Source organism: Erinaceus europaeus, chromosome 2 (genome assembly GCF_950295315.1).
Source record: "Erinaceus europaeus chromosome 2, mEriEur2.1, whole genome shotgun sequence".
Lineage (NCBI taxonomy): Eukaryota > Metazoa > Chordata > Mammalia > Eulipotyphla > Erinaceidae > Erinaceus > Erinaceus europaeus.
The window spans coordinates 185,517,904-185,542,250 of NC_080163.1; the positions used below are offsets into that span (position 1 = coordinate 185,517,904).

General features: G+C 42.6%; 1 long non-coding RNA gene and 1 pseudogene across 4 annotated transcripts in view; both read right to left on the reverse strand.

The window, feature by feature from the left end:
• LOC132536802 (uncharacterized) overlaps window positions 1–24,347 on the reverse strand; it is a 99,983-nt gene that overhangs the window by 26,397 nt on the left and 49,239 nt on the right. The window contains exons 1-2 of one of the 4 annotated variants that reach the window (XR_009548340.1): window positions 7,362–7,419; window positions 2,317–2,370 (exon numbers count right to left, since the gene is read on the reverse strand). This is a non-coding gene — a long non-coding RNA (uncharacterized LOC132536802). Of the gene's footprint in view, window positions 1–2,316; window positions 2,374–7,292; window positions 7,315–7,361; window positions 7,432–24,347 lie in introns of those variants that run through there. The other 3 variants (XR_009548341.1, XR_009548338.1, XR_009548339.1) reach the window with 3 other exon arrangements.
• LOC103127320 (transcription and mRNA export factor ENY2-like) lies at window positions 17,940–18,824 on the reverse strand (annotated as a pseudogene).

A 24,347-nucleotide genomic window follows, 5' to 3' on the forward strand; every position in this document is an offset into this window, starting at 1 on the left:
CTTGGTCTCAGAGCTACTGTTCATGCCCCAACTCTGTCTTCTACCACCCATTTGGCCAAGATAGCAACTGTGCCTCTCTGTGTTCATTTCTGATCTGTAAATGGAATCCTTGGATTCCATGTGCAAAACCTGCAGGACCGTTAAGGAATCATGAGAATAATTTTTTTTTCTTTTTTTAGTTAAGGTGGTGATGAAGACTGAAACCTGAAATCTGTGTAGGTGACCCAATGGAACAGGGTCATGGCAGGGAAGGGTGGTTGAGGGTCTTGTTGCTGTGACTTTGTGGTGACTATGGTGAAGTAGAAACACAACAAGATGATGCTGAAAAGAGTTCTGATTACACAGGACTGACTTCTTGTTTTTCAGTCATCCTTAGAATAATTATATGTTTATTTATTTTTACCAGAGGACTATTCAGTTCTGGATTATGGTGGTGCTGAGAATTGAACCTGGGAGCTTGGACTCTCGGGCATGAAAATCCTTTGCATAACCACTATGCTGTCTCTCTAGAGTTATTCCTGCTTTTTCTCCTTGCAGAGACACTGGGGACATGCAGTTCCTGGGACAGACCAAGAGCTGATATGCTAGCTGAGCATAGGGATAGGAGGACCCCAACTATCTATTATGCCATGTGCTACCATCCCCTTATAAAAGAGAGAGCGTGGCCATCCTCACACTGGCCAATGTTTGGATAAGTTTTCTCAGAACAGTGTAAAGGCTGTTCTCAGGAGTGAAGCACTCTGTATTGGGACCGTGGCTTAATTTTTAAGAAACCCACCTAACCTCTAGTTTGTTCTGTTTGTCAGTTAGCAGAAGGCACTGCCTTCCAGAGAGAAAGAACATTCTATGCAAAGGACAGTTGAGACAAATATATCCCTTCTCTCTGGAATAGCCTGGTGTGTTCTGGAAGGAGGGAAAGAGGGATCGGTAGAGTAGTATTGAAGATGCTCTGGGGTTTGGTGTTCATTACAGGCTCCCTCTGGCAGTAGTCTGGGAGGGGCGGGAACATGGTAGACTGGGGGTGCTGTATTGCTGTGGCAGGTTTAAGGGATGTATCCACCCGTGGAGATTAGCTACAAAGCTAGCACAAGTTGCCTCAATCATCTGGGAATCCCACCAAAGAACCGAGAACTCATATATTCAATGTAAACACTATTTAAGTAAGAAAAGAACAAAGTTATTGTTGTGTGTGAGACTCAGGAATGCCACACTCCCCTTCCTTGGAAGATGACTGGGCAGCCTACCTGAAACCTGAGCTGACCCCCCCACACTTGCCTGTAGGGAAACAATGGCCACTAAGCACCTGCTTAGAATAGACACAACAACCAGATGCCCACACTCCCAGCATGCCCTTCAGCAGAAGCTTATGGATCTCTCCTGTCAAGATCCTCAAAGCCCCTCCACTGGGGGTGTGCTCTGATGACCACCAGCCTCGTAGTGTAGAGGTGGGAACTGAGGCACAGAGAGACTAAGGAACTTTCCCAAGGTCATGGAGCTGGAAGGCAGCAGAGGCAGAAATCTTATGTGGGCAGGAGCTGTCCAAACCACTCTGCATTCAACATGAGGAAATGTGGGGAAAACTTTGTCTCAAGGCAGCTAAATCCCAAGGGTATTTGTCTTTCTATCCTGCTTTGTCAAGAAGATTTATAAATCAACAAGCCACAAGTCTAATTTTCATCTATGTGTAGTGGCTTGCAGCCATAGTCATCCTCGAAGTCAAGGGCTCCACAGCCTACACAGACAGCTTCTCTGTGCTCCCCACACTCAGCATGAACACTCCCATCCCTACCCAGTGTCACACTCTTTTCAGGACCTGTTTTGCAACCGAGCCAGTGTCCAAGGTTAGGATCCCCGTTTGGACAAAAAAATCTTTGCAGAACTTTCCAAGATTCAGCATCTGGCTTTGAATTACAGGCTCCTTTCTGTCTCCCAGCCAGGGACTGAAGGGACTTGCCAGGTGACCTTATGTGCATTTCTCCCTTTCTTCCTAATGCCTTGTACCACCTGTCCCTGTGATGCCTCTGTCCTCTGGCTCTGGCCTGTCAGCAGAGCCTCTGTTTCCAAGCTAACATTTAGTTTAAACAGGAAGGAAGAGAGTTTGGCATCTTTTCTAGTCATCTTGTCAGGATTTTCCTTATTTGAAGAAACATTAAAGCAGGAAATAGACATAAATCTGAGAGGGCATTTGATTCCATTTCCAGGGATTTTGTCTGTGTTTTCTCATCTCCCTGAAGCAGCTCCTGTACTGAGATCCATTTGGCCTTGGGCGACTCTCTGATACCTCAACATAGAAATACACACTCAGGGGAAACTCACGATGAGCTGTGTCCATAGGTCCTGCAGTCAGATGTCTAGTGGCAGACGGTGACCCTGCTGATGGAATGAATAGCTGTTTTACAGGCAGCAAAGCACTAAAAGTACACTTCAGGTTATCTCAGGAGAAAGGAGTTTGAATCTCAACTGGTTCATCCTGGAGAAACCATGACTCTAGGCCTTCTCTCAGAGAAGTTGCTGGTCCTCATGGATGGAGTCTGAGCTTGTGTGTTTTATCAATAGGAAAAGGTCAACATTAGAGCAAGGACTAGATGTGTAAGTAAAGTGTTTTGTGTGGATAATTGTGCCAAAGTCACAATTGATGAAGCTACATAATGATGAGGAATCTGGCTGTCAACTGCCTCTTTGCCAGCCAATCAAGGGATCCTGTTAACTTCAGGGAGTACTGTTCTCCAGGGAGGGAAACCATTGCTTTGACCCAAGGGTGTTCCTACAAAACGATGATATTGGGAAAACTTATACTTTTCTGCATGAACAGAAAATATACTCCAGTCTTGGAATTTGCCTTAAAAATTAACTCAGGAAGCATTTGCATATAGAGAGCCTTTCCCCAACACCCACTGGTTCATATGAAGTTTGGCAAATGAATTGTATCTGAACACTGCCATCTTCAGGGTATCATTCTGCCCTTAGTGTGGATTAAACATCCTGTGAGTGGGTGAAAGTATTTTCACAGAAGACCATGGTTAGAACAGCAGAACAGCATATTGGTCCATACTCCCAGAAGGGTAAATGATAGGAGAAATAAACCAAAGGGCTCTGTAACCACATTCCATCAGGACCCAAAGCATTTGTCACCAGGAATCTTGATTTTTTTTCCCTTTTGTTGCCCTTGTTGTTTTTTTGTTGTTGTTGTAGTTATTATTGTTGTTATTTATGTCGTTGTTAGATAGGACAGAGAGAAATGGAGAGAGGAGGGGAAGACAGAGAGGGGGAGAGAAAGACACCTGCAGACCTGCTTCACTACCTGTGAAGCGACTCCCCTGCAGGTGGGGAGCTGGGGGCTCATACCAGGATCCTTGAGCCAAGGAATCTTGATTTTATACCATCAATGAAAGGGAAGTGAATCTGGAAAACACCTGAGGAAGCCAGGCACTGTGTCTCTTATCTGAGAGAAGAGGAAAGGAAAAGCACCTATAAGTAGTAATAAGTGTAAGAGTTACTTAGAAAGGAAGTGAAGGCAGGACCATTTTTTTTTTTTAAAGTAAAGTCTGCAAAAGTTGAATAAGGGCAGGAGATTGACATACCATGATGGGCCTAGAACTTAAATAGATCCCTCTCTTCATTGTTATTGGTCATCTCTATCAGGAACAACACAATAGACCCCTCTGTGGGCCTTCATATGTGGATCAACGGAAGAGAATATTCCATCCTCCAAATGGACAACATACTCTATATTCCACTTGAGGAAGATGGGTCCTGAAATTGGGGCAGCTTGGAACGTTCTACTCATGACCTCAGAATTCAAGCTCAGATCTACAGGGATGCAAAGGTCACATAGGCTCCTAAGCTTAATATGAGCCCTAGATCACATCAACTCAATGGGGTTTACAGTCAATATTTATACACCTTTCCCATATTTGAGCGCTACTCTCTTCCCAGATCCAGCTTTCTAACCTTTTTTTTCCAGCCATGATATCATCTCCCCAGACAATAACTTGGGTCCACCTGTATATCAGATGTCAGGCTCAGAAAACAACAACAACAACAACTAACTAGTATAGTCATGGGCCCTTTGGAATATAACTAAAATAGGAATACTAGCTATCTTCAAAATGGAGACCCCAAATCTTCAGCTGCAATATCCCAGCCTTTAGGTTCATGATTAGTCAACAACTTGCTTGGCTTTATATGTTAACTCTTTTTTCAGTCACCAGGTTCAGATGCTACCATGATACCAACCAGACTTCTCTGGACAGACGACCCCACCAATGTGTCCTGGAGCCCCACTTCCCCAAAGCCCCACCCCACTAGGGAAAGAGAGAGGCAGGCTGGGAGTATGGACTGACCTGTCAATGCCCATGTTCAGCAGGGAAGCAATTACAGAAGCCAGACCTTCCAACTTCTGCACCTCATAATGATCCTAGGTCCATACTCCCAGAGAAATAAAAAATAGGAAAGATATCAGGAGAGGAGATGGGATACAGAGTTCTAGTGGTGGGAACTGTGTGGAGTTGTGCCCCTCTTATCCTATGGTTTTTGTCAGTGTTTCCTTTTTATAAACACATTTTTTAAAAAAATGGGAAAACGAGGGCCTGGAGCTTTAGTACACTGTGTCAAGTAGAACATAGTGAGGAGCACAAGGACTGGCACCATGATCCTAGGGTTCAAGCCTCTGGCTCCCCACCTGGAGAGGAGACATGTCCAGTTCTCAGGAATGGTATTTAGACTCTGGAGGTCTCTACAGCTCATCACCATCCTTTGATAAGCTAGAAGGAAGCTCTAGGGTTGCTCTGTGTCCATCTTGGGCTTTGGGCAGAAGCCATACTCTGAGTGAAGATTCCTGCTGTGTATGCCAGTGCCAGCTACAACCATGCACTTTTCACTAGACTGTTTCTCCTGAGGTTCAACACCTCTGTTGCTCATGACAATTAGCTTATTTCTTACACATTTCTTACTTAGCAGAGGATGGCTCTGATAGGGTCTTAGAAGGTAAATTTCATTTCTCTGCTTTCTGGGGGGTTCACTGAGACTGAGTTTATCTTAATTTGAGTTTAATGTTGGAGAGATTCTGCATTCTGTGGAGGAATGGATTTTCTTGCTCACAAAGCTTGTGCTTTTTTTTTTTTTTTTTTTGCTGGAACAGGGGATAGCCTCTTTAAAATGGAAGCTGCAGTCCCACATTCACTCAGTTGTTTCCTGATTTCAGTTTCCTACAACCATCTCTGCCATTGGCTGGGCTCAATTATTTTACTGGAGCATTTACACCCTGTGCTTTGGAGTCTGTTTCTCTGCAGCACAGGGTGGCAGGCTCCAACTGCATCCTTCCTCCTCCACAAAGTCAACCTCACCTTGTAAAGCAGCTGATTTTCACAGTCTGAGAATGAGACAGGGGAATGGGGGAGTCATGTATCTGAAGCAAAGTTATTGCTGTGAATAAATGTGAAACAATCTCTGGTTACCCCCAATTTAACCTTTAAGTCACCAGTGAGGCACCAAAGAGGCCAGGCAGTGTTGCACCCTGTCAAGCATTCATGCTCTCATGCAAAGGGACCCACCCTAAAGCCTCCAGTACATCTACAGAGTGGAAACTTCAAGAGCATTACAACAGTGCTGCAGGTATTCATCATTATCTTTCCCTCTCTACTTCCTCTTCTCCTGTTAATTTCTCTCTGTCCTTTAAAAACCAAATTAAAAAAGGAATGAGGGGAAATGGCCACCATGAGCAGCACTGAGCCCCAGCAATAAAATATTAAAAAATAAAAAAGGAGGGACAGAAAACATCAACTTTTGACAAGGATGTGGAAAAACCATGATTGAAATACACACACTGGGTGTGTTAAGTTGAGATAACCATTTAATTAAACTATGTTTTAGAACCTCTAAATTCACAGTAGCCAAAGAGCCCATTGACAGATGACTGGCTAGAGTAACTGTGTCTTTCAGGCCATATGGATGGAACTGGGGGTAATTATGGATAAGTACAGAGATGAAGGACAGCTAAAGGAGGTTCTATAAGTGGGGTATAAAGAGCTAAAACACAGGAACTTATAAAAACAAACAAAAAACATAAGTAAATAAACTTTCTCTGAGACTTTGTGAGAACTGTGGTTGGTACCTTTGTGAAATGGAGTGTGGGGACACGGAACTTCGGTCATGGGTGCAATGTGATAGGTGCAATGTGGAACTACATCCTTTAATCTTACAGTCTTGTAAACCACTCTTAATCACAAATGTTTTAAAAGTGGCTTATAAAAATAATAAAGAAAGAAAGAATGATGGGATAAAAATAATAAAGAAATAATGATGGGAAATGGCATCTAAGTTTTCAAGATGTAAAATATAGAAAGTTGAAAACAACAAAAGATTCTAAGCTTAGCAAAGGGGAAAGGGAGATAGCTCAGCCTGTTAAGAGAATTGCATGCTTGAGGCTTGGAGGTCCCAAGTTCAGTCTCCAACACCAGCAGAGTTGTGTGGCCTCTGCACATACTCTCTCTCTCTCTCTTTCTCCCCCTTCATTAAAATAAATATAAAATTTTTCTTAAAAGTTGCAAAGTACTAGGTCAGACATTTCACCAAAGAAGATGACAAACACAGAAATGAAGTTCAATGCCATTTGCCAGTAGGGATATGAAATTGCAACTACAAATGCAAATCAAAGCCACACTTTAAGATGTTTAAGATGACTTTCATAAACAGAGAAAACAATGTCACAAATGACAAGGAGGATGTGGAGAAATTGGAAGCAGTGTGTTGTGATAGTGGGATGATAAAATATACAAAACTTCAAATGGACCAGTAGGTCATGGGGGAAAGCTCTAAGAACTGTGCAAATGCTTCTCTGGATTGTATTTAGGGGAAATAAAATCTTTGGGGGGGATCTAAGTGAGGAATGAGGGAGGTCCTTTTGAATTATGCAAATGTTTTCCAGGATATGCTGATGGCAAGTCACAAAATTGGAGTGTATCTTCCATACTGTGGTAAAAGAAAATCTCCACAAAGAAATATTACACACGCCAATACCAGGGGCCAAATCGGTCAAGTTAAGGCGGCTTCTGTAAAGCAAACTGAGCCTTGAAGAAAAGAAAATGTAGAGCACATAGCGGATTCTAAGTATCAACTTGCATGGATTCCCCATTTCTGTTTCTACAATAAATTCCTATTGTAAATAAATTCTCAAGTGGCAGATTTCTGCAATTCACAATGAAAATCTAGCAAATTATCACTGGAAGAGATGACCCGGCCTGCCTGGACTCTCTGGAGTCCAAATTATCTGTTGCCCAAACCCTCTAACACACCTGGCTCACCATTCCACCGTCCCATCCTCCCTCCCTCCACCTGCAGGTGACCCCATGGAGGACACAGACCTCATTGGAGTGTAGACCACGGACTGCGCCAGAGCCAGAGTAGCAACCGAGGGTGCACCAGATGACCCACAGCCTGGCGTCCCCGTTGCTTAGCAACCTTGTTGCGCTCTGAAATCCAAATTCTATACTTAGGTTGCGCATGCGCAGCAGAAAGGTGCCCCATGCTGTCAGAGGCTGGATTGGAAGAAACCTGGGCAAGAAGGGCATGTGACCCCAGAAGACTTTGCAAGGAGATAGGAGGTCTATAGCAGGCGCCAGCCTTGCAGTCCTCAGATCCACACCTCCAGGACCCTCCTGTAGGTGGTCACTGCCTTAGCCACCTGCCTTGATTCCTTCCCTGCAGTGGACTTCACCTCCCCTGAGAGCACCTGGGATTGTTGGGCAAATCTGAGGCGGCACCAGACACGTCAGTGAACAGAAATCAGATCAGAAGGGCTGGAACAAATTCAAAGGAGTTCTGTGGGTGTGGGGTCAGGTGGTCAGAGAGAAAAGGCAGAGAGTCTGGTGTGAGAGACCGAAGATGCTCTAATAGTGGGGCCGGGTAGTGGCGCACCTGGTTGAGCACACATGTTACTCTGCTCAAGGACCTGGGTTCAAGCCCCTGGTCTCTACCTGAAGGTGGAAAGCTTTGCAAGTGGTAAAGCAAGGCTGCTGGTGTTTCTCTATATCTCTCCCTTTTTATCTCCCCCCTCTTGATTTCTGGCTATCTCTATCCAATAAACAAATAAATATAATAAAAAATTTCAAAAAAAGAAAGTGCATGTTGAACCAATTATTTAAAAAAAAAAAAAAGATCCGCAAATCGTGCTGGCTGCTGTGCACTGAATAAAATCACCAAACGAGGGCCACTCACTATCTGCTCTACCTGTGGGAGGATTACCCTAGGACCCTGAGCCCAGATCCTGCCAGCGTCCTGTGAGGACCCACCCCACCATCCCTTCCTCTATTTCCCCCAGCCTCTGATCTGGCACCCCCAGCACAACCTAAAGCCTCCCTGGTATGATCAGGCTCGGCCATCTTGGTCCCACCATGCACAGCATTGCCTCTAGATTCTAAAACACAAATAACCTGGCACCTTCTTTCTTGGCCATTGGATGCCAGCTATATGCAGGGCGGGATTTAATTAGTCCTGATCTCAGGAAAGAGGCTAACCCCTGCCCAGCTTGACTGGACCAGCAGATGAGCCAAAGGCAGGTCTCGGTTTCTGGTCCTCAGAAAGAGAACCCAGGCAGGACTGTGAGATTCCTTAAGGCTGCAAGTCCTCCTTGGTGTCTTCAGATATATGAAAGCTAGTTTTATTGTTGTGTTATTCATCAATGTCATTGATAGCAGCTGTACTCCTTCCTGCCTTTATAATTCTATCTAGGCCTTTTTTCCTACGTCTCAGCCATGGACTGGTGATCATTAGAGCATGCTCCCTGTGGATGTGTTGGGAAGTGTAGAGACTGCATGCTATGTTTATTGTAAACAGGTGCAGGGTAGCCATAAGTTCCCCATGGGTAAGAGCAAGGTTTCTAGATCACTGTAAGATCAGCTTTCAGACAGGCTGCCCAGTCATCTTCCAAGGAAAGGGAGTGAGGGCATACCTGAGCCTCACACACAGTCGCAGTTGTGTGGTTTCCTTACTGAATCCATCAGTTGGCTACATGATATGAGTTCTTTGATATGGTTCCCAAGTTACTAAATATTATAGGCAAATCCTTTTGACCCTGTTGCTAATCTTTTGGTGCCAATACCAGGAAGGATTCAGATTTGATTCTCTCCAAGTCTCCATTCCAGACTGGGTCTTAATTCTAACTATGTAGAAGTTTCCTGTGCACACTGCCTTATCTTCACTCTGCTTACCTGCATCGTCATCTCCTCTAAGCTCTTGGTTCCTCAAGCCTCACACGTCCCTCTCCCCCCACCAGGCCCTGACTGTGGCCAACACTAGATGCTAACATGTCTGCCATCTAGTGAACTGTCCTGTGGTCCCATGGCATCATCCACAAGCAAAACTGGCACAGAACAGGTGCTCAGGAATTGGGTGAATCACAATGCATTAAGGAAGGATGCATGCAGCGACTGGGGAAGAAACCTCACACCCTAGTGGGCAGTGGGCTGGGTGTCTATTCAATTTATTTGAGAAGTTTCAGATTCCCATCCACTTGGGGTGGTTGATCATCTGCAGGAGAACCTGGCTTCCAAGATCCTAGAAAGTATTTTAAGTTACCACCACCACCAAAGGACATGGGGAAGGTCAGACTCAAGACTCATGAACATGGAAATGTTGACACAGGAAGCAGGGCACAGAAATCACATCTTCTGAAGTATGGAGGTGAGATGACATAACCTCAGAGTCAGAAACCTAGGAGTTTACAAATATTAGGTCTCTCTGAGGCCCACACAGAGGTTGGAGTTCCAGGGATCTGATTGTGGGAAGACAATGTCTCTATAGATGGATGGATAGGCAAGTCTTTCAGATCAGTTTTTTGGGGGCCACATCCCCAAGCCCTGTTGCCATCATGACCAGCAGAATTCTCCCCAGCATGCAGCACGAGATGCCAGATCCCTTCCCAATCTCAACCTCCCAGGAGCCTCCCAGACAGAGAGACTCCTTTGGGGGATGGAGGACTGGATCCCTCCTGAGCCTCAGAACCCTGTGGTGCCCTAGTCAAAATCTCTGTCTCTCTGTACCTGCTTCCCTCTTCCATGCCAGAGACACAGACACACAGATGGAGTACAGTGGGCTACAGGTTTATTTGTCATTCAAGGTCCCACATCATCCTCACCTGGTCTCTTGAAAGTTTTGCATTTAGAACTTTGAATGAGTTTGAGTTGATCTTAGTACATTTCATTACACAAGTTACAGCTTCATTCTTATGCAGGGACTTCTAACGTTCTTTCTGACCACATCTGAGGGATTAGAATAGAAAAGAGCCTCTTACTAAAAATTCAGTGGTCTCTTTAGAGAAACACACAAGGAACTTTATTGTCTTTTTTCTAATTACAAACAGGCAAAAAGTTTTTCAAAATTGTCTTCAGTTCCCCAAGCCTTCACTGTCATTGTCACTAAGCCTGAAGTGGTAATTGCAATTCTGGGGGGAGGGGAGGTCACAGATCACAAACCCATATCTCAGGGTCTGGCTGCCCACATGCATATGCGCCTGACGCCCTGACCTGCTCACCAGCCCCCATCCCGGCAGCTGCAAGAAGAGCACTGGTGGCTCTGGGTGTCTGTCTGTGAGGATGTGTTTGCAAGGAAAGCCAGTCTGAGTAAGTGCTCCTGTCTGGGGTAGAGACAGAGTCAGCAGTGAAATCAGAGGAGCAGGAGGAAGAGTACTTCCTCAATGATGAGCTGAGCTGCTAAAGGATTATGAGTCCTCCCCCTCCAGCCATCCTCTTTCTAATACAATTTAGTATGGTCAGGATGGAGATAGTTCTTGAAGAATAATTTCAGTGGTGGTGAGACTCATATTTTAATGATAAAGTGACTTATTTTCCTAATAGTTTTTTTTTTATAATTTTAATGGAGGGTTATTGACTTGCATTAAAGTTGTTGACAAATGGGTAAAATTTCTCATCTCCCCATGATAACTGTCTGCAAAACACTCCCCCCCTCAACTTGGATCCTTTTCCACCATCATGCACCAGGAGATTGATTTTTAATCTACATAAAGACCGAAGTTACCAAATCTATCTACTGTTTACATTGCTAGAGAGGGATTATGAATCAAATACCACTGTTGTTACATGTGTACCTATAATGCTTCCGTGCTGGCAATGAAGAGTAACGTGAAGTAATAAACGTGACTTCATGATGAGCAGACACATCTTGAATACTTTGAATTGGTTTCTGAAATTAAAATTCTTTATTGAGCTTAGGATGCACTGGATGGGGAGAGTCATCACGTCTCCATGAAAAAGTCTGAGTCATGAAAATCATGGAGAGGTTGCTTTCTCTCTTCAACTCAGAGGAGCAGCACTAAAGACAAAGGTAAATTTCTAAAACTGGGTTTCAGGCGGGAAGTGTCAGGACCACATGTCTATCATATCTTATGTTTGAGTGGTCATGTTGTCAGAAATCCCAGGCAGAGAGAGGGGACACACTGGGACTTTAATGCAGGAAGCAGTGTATATTATGCCTACAGACCCAGCCAGACTCATGTCCACAAAAGACTGGGCCCCGAGCACAATGGTACTTGACCTTTTATACAGTTTTCAACTTTTCCAGAGGATCTCATAGCAACAAGCTTAACAGCTTACTTTTTTCTTACTTGTATACAAGAGCACAACTTGTTTGGGTTATCTGCAAATTCTGGGGCAGAAGTAGCAGATTCTAAAGCCACTAACCAAGGCTACTTTGGTTACAGCCATAGAAAGCCCTGTTTATGTTGGGCGGGGGAGGGAGGTGGCATTTTTCTTTAGCTAAGACATTAACTCTTATTTTTCTCTTACAAAGTTAAACCTTGCTTGCCTCAGAGCACATGAGATCCACTTTCTTAAAAAGTCACTTAGTTTATGTGAAGCAATTTTTCCTTGGTTAGGAAGCCCATTTTATTTTTGTCCACACAGAGCTGACAGAAGGTTCCTTTGCACCATCTCTCTGCCATTGAGCCTGTCCACCATCACTACCGACTGGGACAGCTCCTGGTGAGCACAACAGAAAGAGCGAGTTCCTAGGGACACTGTTCCTCTGCTTCCCAAGGCTGCAATCTCTATATTGGTATTGGCAGTTGACATTATGTGGATGATTCCGGGTGCAACAGCAAAACATAAAACATAGGGAGAAACCAAAGACCAAGGGAACTGCTGTGCTGATGTCCCGGCACTGCAGACTCATGCCATGTTGTACTGTGACAGGCTCATGATTGGGATCTGCGGCTTTTCAATTCCATCTAGTATAGTTACACTCACAGAACAGGTGGAGGGGAATACTTTTCCATAGCTTTTAAATCATTCTTGTGCAGCACCTTTTTCATTTAAAAACATATGCACAAGACACATGCACATGCCCTAAGTCCACAGCTTGTGGCATTTCATATATAACACAAGTCTGTGCACTGTGGCTCCAGCCAGAAGAGGAGACTGTCAAGTCACTGAACCCCTCCTGAGCTCACCCATACGTCACCTGCCCTGAGAGCAAAGTTCCTTTACCTGTGTCTAGAGGAGTGAAAATGTTGTCAAGAGGTGTGAGGCTGTCCCAACATTTGAGAAAATAGATCCTGTTTGCTTGATCTGTGTTTTAGTGAAATGATCTTTGCACTGTGGACTTTTTAAATGGGCATTTCCTCCCCCACGCTACAGGATTCTGTTAATCACCTGTGTCACTGTATAAGCTCTGTCTCTCATTAGCAGCATTGTAGACAGTGCCATCATGGGATATCAGCGAACTCACTCATCATTCTGTTAGTCTGCACATGCTCAGTTTGGAGTTTGGGGGACCTAGTGAGTCATGAGTGACAGCCAAGTATGCAGTGGTTTATTTTATTCTGATGACAGAGCAATTACTATTTCACTGACTATTCGCACTGGAGACTTCAAGGAAGTAGATTTCAGTGTGAGCCTTATTCATTTTTTCCCCTTATTGTGTGGTCTTTACAAGTCCTTTTAGTATAAACAGTTTTCTTCCTCCTCTCTGCCCTTGCTCTTCATTTCTTTTTTCCTCCTTCCTATCTTCTCAGCCTCCCTTTGGTCCTTATTTGTCTCCTCTTTTTCTTTCTTCCTCCTTCCTATCTTCTTAGCCTCGCTTTGGTCTTTATGTGTCTTCTCTTTGTCTCCTTGTGCATATCTAGTGATGAGAAACAGCCCTTTATCTGAAGGCCATTAGGCTGTCACTTAATCTATATGGAAGAATATTCTGAGCAGCTTATAAAATATTTCCATATACTGAAGTCGCAAAAATTTTTTTCCCCTCAAAACTACTCATTCATCTTTAAATTTAATTCAAAAAACTATTTAGAATTGAGGAGCTGAGCAATGTAAATAGTTGTTGAGGTGTTTCTTTTTCCCCCTGTGGTCATAATTTTTCAGGTTTTTCTTACAATTGTATATCCTCTCTCCTTTTTATTTTGGTTCCTTGTTGTAATTTAACCCAGTTGAGATCAGGACTGAAATTTCCATGACATTCACTGGGATTTTTCTCCATCTTTTCCTGCCTCTGCAAGTGTGGTGATACCACAGGGACTCAGAGCCAAACTACTGGTGTCAGAAAAATTTAAACAACCATTTAAATCTGAAGAATGAAATCAACAATAATGTAGAGGAAAACATGCCAAACAACACAATATTCCTCAGGGATTTGTCAACAGGATCACTTTTGCTAACACAGACTTTCACAGGAATCCTGGGAAATTTCTGTCTCCTTTACCACTACCTCTCCCTTTACCATATTAATTGCAGGTTGAGGGACACAGACTTGATTCTTATGCACATGACACTCGCCAACTCCTTGACTATTCTCTCCAAATCAGTTCCCAAGACAATGGGAGCATTGGGGTTGAAGGATGTCATCAGTGACTTTGGATGCAAAATAGTTTTATATTTTGAGAGAGTGGCCAGGGGGATGTCCATTGGCACCACCTGCCTTTTGAGTGTCTACCAGACCATCATGATCAGCCCCATGAACTCCTGCTGGAAGGAGTTGAAAGTCAGATCTCCAAAGTATATTGGCGGCTCCCTTTCCCTCTGCTGGATTCTGTACATCTTGGTCAATTTGATTTTTCCTACATATGTGTCCTATGTATCTGGTCAGTGGAACAACAGAGACTCTATTAAGAAATGTTTAGTATTTGTCTGGCTCATTATCAGAATCCAAATAAATGGCTGGTGAACATCACTCAATTAATTTCTCCAGGTTTTCCCACTGTGAGCCCCTTTCTTTTCCTAAGCAGTAACTCTACTCTGTGCTGATTTATCTGCCTGCATTAGGAGTAGAAAAAATATGAGAAATATGTAAATTATAGAATTCAGTCTTTGTTCTCAAACAACCAGTAGAATTCTCTCTCTCTCTTTCTTTTTCACCAGAGCACTGCTCATCTCTGGCTTATGGTGGTGCGGGATATTGAACCTGACTTTGTAGCCTGAGGGCATGAGAGTCTGACTGCATAACCATTATGCTATGTACCCCTGCTCTGAATAAATGGAGTTTTAATAATAAATGAGTCATTCTGAAGCAGACCCTATAAGCTATCATCACGGTCATTTGAAAGTCCCCATAATATTATATTTGCTATTTGGGTGGATGAATAACTCTGTTATTAGGGCATGTGGGAACCCCAACAAAAAGCTTACATAATCAACCATGTAAAAACTTTGACCTCCTGTTAATACCCTAAACTCTAATTTTTCCATAGGCTTTTGTTATTATTTTAGTTTCATAATTGAGCTCTGAAATACCCATTAGAATTTCTTTCCAATGAACTCCTTTGACTATAAGGCATTAGATTACATAACTTGCCAAAATGAATTGATTAGGAAGTTGCTAATTTTTATGGAATACACTGTCTTAAAATAAGTATCAATTGTGATCAGAAGACAGATTTTCAGGGAGGTTTATAAAAGTTTTAGAGCATTCATAGTAACATGTATTTTTATTTTCTGACAAAGCAAAAACCAGTGTTGATAGGACTAGAGTTTTCTTTATCAAAGTAAGGACTACAAATGCTGAATAAGAGCAAGAAACTGGCATACTTTAATGATGACTCTTTAGTCACTATCAGGTCACCCCATCATCTGGGGCCCTAGTCAAGGAGTCTTGGGATTCCCATACAGACATGATGGGCCTAGACCTAAAATAGATCCCTCTCTCCACGGCCACTGGTCATCTCTATCAGGAACAACATAATGGACCCCTCTGCGGGCCCCCATGGGACTGCAAGGATCCTCAATGTGGATCAACAGTGGTAGAGAATGTTCCATCCTCCAAAAGGAGGCTGGATAACATACTCTATCTACCACCTGAGGAAGATGGGTCCTGAAATTGGTGCAACTTGGAATGTTCTTACTCAGGACCACAGAATATGAGCTCGTGCCTGCAGGAGGTAGAGGTTACCTAGGCACCAGATCAAATCGATGGGATTTACAGTCAACAATATTTATACACTTTTCCCATTTGGGGGAGCTACTCTCTCCCCTGATGCAGCTTTCTAGCCCTTTTTCCAGCATCTCCCTAGACAGTAACTTGGGTCCACCTGTATATCAGATGTCAGGCTCAGGCAAAATCTAGTAAAGTCACAGGCCCTTTGGAATATACCTAAAATAGATCTACTAGCTATTTCCAAAACAGAGACCCCCAAATCTTCATCTGCAATATTCCAGCCTTTAGGTTCATGATTAGTCAACAATTTGTTTGACTTTATATGTTAACTCTGTTTTCAGCCACCAGGTTTCATATGCTACCATGATGCCAACTTGACTTCCCTGGCCAGATGACCCCACCAATGTGTCCTGGAGCCCTGCTTCCCCCAGAGCGTTGCCCCACTAAGGAAAGAGAGAGACGGGCTGGGGACATGGATTGACCTGCCAATGCCCATGTTCAGTGGGGAAGCAATTGCAAAAGCCAGACCTTCCACCTTCTGCACCCCATAAAGACCCTGGGTCCATACTCCCAGAGGCATAAAGAATAGGAACGCTTTCAGGGGAGGGGATTGGATATGGAGTGCTGGTGGTGGGGATTGTATGGAAATACATCTTTCTTATATTATCTTTCTTTTTTTTTTATTTATTTAAGAAAGGAGACATTAACAAAACCATAGAATAAGAGGGGTACAATTCCGCACAATTCCCATAACCTGATCTCCACATCCCACCCCCTCCCCTGATAGCCTTCCCATTCTCTATCTCTCTGGGAGTATGGATCCAGGGTCGTTGTGGGTTGCAGAGGGTGGAAGGTCTGCCTTCTGTAATTGCTTCCCCGCTGAACGTGGGCATTGACTGGTCGATCCATACTCCCAGTCTGCCTCTCTCTTTTCCTAGTAGGGTGGGGCTCTGAGGAAGTGGCACTCCAGTACACACTGATGGGGTCATCTGTCCAGGGAAGTCTGGTTAGCATCCGGAACCTGGTGGCTGAAAAGAGAGTTAAAATACAAAGCCAAACAAATTGTTGAACAATCATGGACTTAACGACTGTAATAGTGCAGATGAAGTGTTGGGGGTATTCCCTGCATGCTCTTGTGTACTTCTGCTTTCAGGTATGTATTTTTCCCCTAGTTTATGGGCACGGGTGAACCTATGCTCTTTCTCAGGGGACCTGGACTATATCTAGGTTTGGGGACTTTATTGGGGAGTGGAACACCTGGAATGGAATTAGAGAATACTGTGAAAGGAAAGGTCTCACCCGAATGATGAAGCTGAAGGGTTGTCATTCCACACCTGAAGTGGACACAGTCTGAAGTGAAGCATGCTGGGGTGGCACTCGTTTCGTTGATTGGGTTGCGATCCTCAGATGCAATATTATTTGATTTGAATTGAGAGCAGCATGCAGAAAACTGGGCCCCACCCTAAGGTTCCAGGACAGGGGGAAATATAGGCTCTATAGTGGAAATGTGAGGTTCCTGCTGTCTTAGGGTTCAAGAAGACAATGGATAGTTATTGTTATCATCACATTATTTGGTGATTGGGTTTATGTACACTCCTATTAAATTATAGACATATAAACCACTATTTAATTAATATGAGAGGGAAAAATTGATCATATGTCTAGAACTTCTTAAAACACAGACTGAGTCTTTTTAATACATAGGCTGTCTTTGATATGTTGACTCAAAAGCCTAGACCAGGGAGAACAGAAGCAACTGGTAGCACAGCTATATACAAGATGCTGGGTATTATACCCCAAACCCTAACATAGGTTTAAAAATTTTAATTAAAATGTGTTCACTTAATACAGACATGGATGAAGACATAGAGACATTGTAGACACGTGTATATGAATGTGTTAGTAGCACATACACACTCTTTAGCTGAGAGGAACAGGCTATTAACACCACAGTGGCAAGGAGAACACTTATGTCTATCTCTGGTTCATAACATCAGTCTCCAGTAATGGGTACCAGAAACCACGGAGGACTGGTGATTCTAAAACTAGGACTCACCATAAGTCATCCCTAGAGATCTATCTGGTTATATAAACTAAAGGTGCTCTATACATTTTTAGAAATAGCTGTTTTGTCCTAGGGGAACAGGACTTTGAAAGCTCTACTTCTGGCTAAACATAGCATTCTGAGTCACTAATATGGGTGACTAGTCCCATCCCTTCAAATAATTGAGGGCCCTCAATATCAGATCCTCACATCTGGGAGCAAACTGGGAACAGAATAGGGATTCTGAAAAGTTATATAGTTATAGTCAGTATGTAGTGTGAAGAAAGAGAGAGTGTAATAATAAAATTCTATAATCTTACCCAGGTGGTCAGGAGAGCTTTTACTAGTAAGGGGTAAACCTTATTTTCTCCAGGTAACTTTGTGGCTTAGACAAATGTATTACCAGGAACTATAAATTCCCCAAATTATTAGTTATTTACCATGCTGACATAGATAATATTCAGGGGGCTTTCAAATGACAATGAGATTGGCTTCTAGTGCATTTTAGTGTTGGAAATCAGACATTTTGAGCAGCCAGGAAAGAGAGGTCCAGGGAAATAATCCCACTTTTCACAGTTAGCCTGGAATTTGTTTTTTCCTTCTTATTCTTGAGATATTTCTTAGAATAACACAGAAAAAAATCAGTATAACGTGCATCACTACTGGAAATGGAAACCATCATACAAAGAAGGGTTTTATTTTGGAAAACTGATTTCTAATTTAAGGAATGTTTTACTTCCAGAAACAAAATGACTGAACAACACAATCTAACCAAACTGTAAAGGCTGGCTGGCTGAGCAAGGAGTATATTTATTCTCCGGAGAATATTATTCTTTACACTGTCAGGTACCAGAAATACGGATTTTGGTGTTAATTCAGCCACTAAGTTATCAACATTGACATAGCCTATACTTTCTTTTTCTTTAATTACCTCTTTACCATGTGGTTTCAACCGATTCTTCCAGCCATATTTAATTAATTGAGCTCTCAGCAACTATTTATTTATTTATTTATTTATTTATTTATTTGCCTTCAGGGTTATTGCTAGGGCTCGGTGCCTGCACTACGAATCCACTGCTCCTGGAGGCCATTTATTCTGTTTTGTTGCCATCATTGTTGTTATTGTTGTTGTATAGGACAGAGAGAAATCGAGAGAGGGTGGGAAGACAGAGATGAGGAAAGAAAGATAGACACCTGCAGACCTGCTTCACTGCTTGTGAGGCAACCTTCCTGCAGGTGTACAACTGGGGACTTGAACAGGGATCCTTGTGATTTGCGCCATGTGCGCTTACCTCACTGCGCTAGCTCCTGGCTCCCTCAGCAACTCTTTAAGGAGTTCTCTTTCTACAGATTGTATCAACTTTTGGTTGACTGCTGCTTTCATCTAGGATTCATTGTTCATCTATTAACCACCATCACTACCAGCAAGGGCTGCATCTTTCTGTCCATTGCATGGCCCTTGTGCTGATGGGTCATCCTCCAGGTTTTCTCTTTGCCCAGTCATCTCAACTGTAAACTTATTTGGAAAGTTTTTGCCCTTTTTTGTTTTTTGGAGCAAGTATCTCTGGGACATGCAGCCTTATTTTCTCCTAGCAGTGACTTGTAACTCTGATATTCTTCCTGTAGGTGTGCATTTTAATGCCAAGGACCTTGAAAAGGGTTTAAGGCATAGTGACCTCTACTGATTCCACATCCATCAAGGCCTCTCTTTGTGCAGACTTCACTCTGTTAGTTGACTCCTTCTGTATTTGCCATCTAAACTACAAAACCTGCCTTTACACGATTGGATCTTCATTTCTTTTTAAATATTTTATTTATTTTAATGACAGACATACAGAGAGATAGATGATAGATAACAGATGACAGTTAGAGATAGGTAGATAGATAGATAGATAGATAGATAGATAGATAGATAGATAGATGATAGATACAGATAGATCAGAGTACTGCTAGGCTCTGTCTTATGATGGTGTCAGGGATAGAATCTAAGATATCAGAGCCTCAGGCATGAAAGTGATCTGCATAACCATTATGCTGTCTCCCCAGCCATCAGATTCAGAATTTCTAGAGCTAATGAAGAACATTCTGGATTCATATAGAGCCCATGTGATGTTGGACTTTGTAGAGTGTGAACTGGCAAGAGTTTTAGAATAGTGTCTAGTTTGCTTGTTTTCTGAGAAAAATCACTGAAGTATGCTTCATATTCAATCTACGATTTTTTTCTATTTGTGTTTAACTGTAGGAGATCTAACCATTTTTTATAAAGGTTTGCTTCGTGTTGTTTACAAGGTTTATACTAAACATTTTTTTTTTCCTGGAGCAAGACATTTTGTCCCTCTAAAATAGGAAGCACAATTCAGAATATTCTCCTTGAGTTTCTCCTGTGTCCATAAGTCAGAAGTTATGGCTAAATTCTGCTTCTGGAGCTGGAAAACTCCTATCTTTGGAACCTGCAGCACTTGAGCACAAGCTTCCAGATCCCAGCTGCATCCTCCTTCCTCCATGGAGACACTCAGGAGCCTGAGACTCAGCCCTGTGGCCGCCATGCACTTTCTGAAAGTGAGGCAACAATCTCAGATAAAAGCCCTGTGTTTAAAATAAGGACAAATTCAAACTTGTTTCTTTTCCAGGAAATAGCTCAGCATCAGAGCACTGAACTTCTATGTCTTAGGCTCCAGACACTCAACTTTAATACATGGCACCAACATAAACCAGTACTTACTTTACTAGTCTGTCTTTTTCTATCTCATAAAAACATAAATAAGTGATTTTAAAAAATAGGAAAGCTATCAGGGGAGGGAATGCGATAGGGAGTTCTGGTGGTGGGAATTGTGTGAAGTTGTACCCCTCTTATCCTATGGTTTAGTCAATGTTTCCTTTTTATGAATAAAAAATAAACTCTCCAGAGGGCCAGATTATGCATACCTGGTTAAACACACATTATAGTGCAAAAGGACCCTGTTTTGATCCCCTGGTCCCCATCTGCAAGGAGTAAGCTTCATGAGCAGTGAAGCAGTACTACAGATATCTCTCTGTTCCTACATATCTCCCCCTTCCCTTTCAATTTCTCTGTCTCTATCCAAAATAAACAAATAAACAATAAATAAACTTTCTAATAGCATATATTTCAATTACTAATGTCCCTAGAATATGCAACCTAAATTTAGGTGAGGAGAAATTATGTGGCTACCTAGATGTCCCCAACACCTCTTTTTTTTTTAATATATTTTTTATTTAAGAAAGGATTAATTAACAAAACCATAGGGTAGGAGGGGTACAACTCCACACAATTCCCACCGCCCAATCTCCATATCCCACCCCCTCCCCCGATAGCTTTCCCATTCTCTATCCCTCTGGGAGCATGGACCCAGGGTCATTGTGGGTTGCAGAAGGTAGAAGGTCTGGCTTCTGTAATTGCTTCCCCGCTGAACATGGGCGTTGACTGGTCGGTCCATACTCCCAGTCTGCCTCTCTCTTTCCCTAGTAGGATGGGTCTCTGGGGAAGCTGAGCTCCAGGACACATTGGTGGTGTCTTCAATCCAGGGAAGTCTGGCCGGCATCCTGATGACACCTGGAACCTGATGACTGAAAAGAGAGTTAACATACAAAGCCAAACAAATTGTTGAGCAATCATGGACCCAAAGCTTGGAAAAGTGGAGAGGAAGTATTAGGGAGGTACTCACTGCAAACTCTAGTATACTTCTGCTTTCTTACTTTGGTGCCATACTCCAAACTCAGTCAATTTCTGCTTTGCGTTTCTACTTCTTTTTTTTTTTTTTACATGCATAACATTCCCCAGATTCCCATTTAGCAATACAACCCCCACTATTTCATTCATCATTTTTCATGGACCTGTATTCTCCCCACCCACCCACCCACCCCAGAGTCTTTTACTTTGGTGTAATACTCCAATTCCATTTCAGGTTCGACTTGTGTTTTCTTTTCTAATCTTGTTTTTCAACTTCGGCCTGAGAGTGAGATCATCCCATATTCATCCTTCTGTTTCTGACTTATTTCACTCAACATGATTTTTTCAAGGTCCATCCAAGATCGGCTGAAAACGGTGAAGTCACCATTTTTTACAGCTGAGTAGTATTCCATTGTGTATATATACCACAACTTGCTCAGCCACTCATCTGTTGTTGGACACCTGGGTTGCTTCCAGGTTTTGGCTATTACAAATTGTGCTGCCAAGAACATATGTGTACACAGATCTTTTTGGATGGATGCCCAACACCTCTTTAACCAAAGTGTTTTCCAACAGAGTAGATCTGAGGGCTTGAAGTTGCTGAGCACCAAAGAGTCTTTGATTCTCCCTTAACTAAGTTCTCCCTTAATTTTCTCCCCAGACCTTTAAAACTTGTGTCACCTGTGATTATTATACCCTAGATAAAGTTTCTTCTATTTCTGTGCAACAATGTGAGCAGATCACTGCTCCCAAAGGATTATATAATATCTCAATTTTCCAATGCCTTTCTACAATCAAAACTTCAGAACATTGTCCTTTTCGCTGTTGATGAGATAACCATACTAGGTATGCACATGAAGTATAATCCAGGACTCATTTATTACTGTTTTCTATTCTACTTTATTATCCCCTGTGTACAACTCTTAGTAGCTAATTATAGTATTGAGTAAGGAGCTAAGATGCAACCATTTCAGATGTCCTCAGGTGACATTTGACAAAGACAATTGTCTTCAGGATATATGGTGTCAGGACGAGCTCAAGTTGTTGTTCCCCACCTGTGTGACCTTGAAGCCTTCATACTCTACCAGGTGACAAACCCCAGGGCCTCTAGGCTCCATTTCAGAAAGACTCACATTATTCATCAAGAATGAAGAGTGAAAAACCAGCTGAATTTTCTGCAAAAACAACTTACATGTTTCTCAAAAGAGCAAGGGATTTCCTAGTTCTGATGCAGGCAGAGAAGACCCTGCATAGAGTGGACTCACGGCTCATAAGAAGAAAGGGGCTCACAGTGGGAAAACCCAGAGAAATTAGTTCTGCGATGTTCACCAGCCATTTCTTTGGATTCTGATAAAGAACCAAGTAAATACTAAACATGGAGGAAAGGGTGTTAAAACATACAAAGGTGCTTAGCAGAAGGAGGATGCTTTGTGTGGCTCTGGACTCAGCTGAGGGTCTGGGGGAAAGCTTAGTCTGGCGAATGTGCTGGACCCGGTGTTTGTGCCTGAACAGGATGAAAACCATGGAGCCACTGGACCAGATGATGAGCACAGAAAACAAAACCTCAGGAAATACTATTAGTGTCCCATATACTAAGCCTAAAATTCTGTGGTGATCTACATTGGAACAGAATTGAAAATCTGCTTGCTTCACAGTGTCCCTGTTGCTCCACTGGCCAGATACATAGGAAACATATGTAGGAAAAATCAAACTGACCAAGATGTACAGAACCCAATAGAGGTAAAGGGAGAAACCAACATATTTTGGAGCTCTGACTTTCAGCTCCTTCCAGCAGGAGTCCATGGGGCTGATCATGATGGTCTGGTAGACACTCAAGAGGCAGGTGGTGCCAATGGACACCCCCCTGGACACTCTGTAGACATACAACAGAAGTTTACATTCTAAATCACTGATGGAGTTTTGCCACTTCAGAAGTGTTATTGCCTTGGGGACTGCTTTGCAGAGAATGAGGAAGAAGTTGGCTAGTGTCAGGTGTATGAGAATCAAATCTATATCCTTCAACCTGGAAAGAATGTGGTAAAGTAAGAGATAGTTGTGAAGCAGGAAGAAATTACCCAGGATTCCAGTGATGGTCTGTGACAGGAAGAGTGTTCCTATTGACAAATTCCAGGAGCATATTTTGCTATTTGTGGTGTTTGCCTTCAAGTCACTGTAGCAATCATACTTTATGGCAAAAAATCTATTTAATGATGTCTGACACCAAAAGTTACTTTGGTTCCTTGGTCCTGTGGGGTCACCAGAGACTTGCAAAGGCAGGAAGAGATGGAGAAATATTCCAGTGAGTAGCATGGAAATGTCAACCCTAGGAGGAGGTGATCATAATGTGGTAAAGTCATACAAGTAAAAGCAAAATGAAAGAAGACGTATTCTATCATTTTAAGAAAAATCTCCAGAATGCTAGCCATATTGGGGAAAAGGGACATTCCATTAGCCACCCACATCATATTATCCATCAATACTGAGTAAACTTCTGCTCTAAATTCAAAGATAAATGGTGAATTATTTCAAAGAGAAAGAAGGGAATGTTTCTGCATCCCTGGAATACGAAAATATTTCATAAACATCTCAGACAGTATTGTTAACATTATGATTGAATGACAAACTCAGTTTTTGTTTCACTAAATACTGTTTTCTATTAAGAGATATATACACACAGAGAGAAGGGGCAATGGAGAAAGATGGATTTTGAGATGGAGGGAGGGAGAATAGATGGAAAGAAGGGAGAGTGATGAATGAGTGTAAGAGAGAAGAGGAAGAGGTAATCAGGCTGTAGCTCAGCAGCCCAATGGGTTAAGTGGACATGGTGCAAAGCAGGCAAGTATCTGAGTAAGGATCCCAGTTGGAGCCCCTGGCTTCCCACCAGCAGGGGAGTCGCTTCACAAGCAGTGAGGCAGGTCTGCAAGTGTCTATCTTTCCCTCCCCCTCTGTGTCTTCCCCTCCTCTCTCCATTTCTCTCTGTCCTATCCAACAATGATGACATCAATAATAACTACAACAATAAAACAACAAGGGCAACTAAAGGGAATAAATAAATATTAAAAAATAAAAATAAATTTAAAAATAAGAGAGAAGAGGAAGAAAGAACTTTGGTGTCTGACATGAATAAAAGCCACAGGACAGGGAGAATTGATTAACCTCTTCTTGGAATCTTCAATAAAGATGTTTACAACACAAATAATCAGTGCAAAGTTTATTTAACTTATTAGGAAAATATCA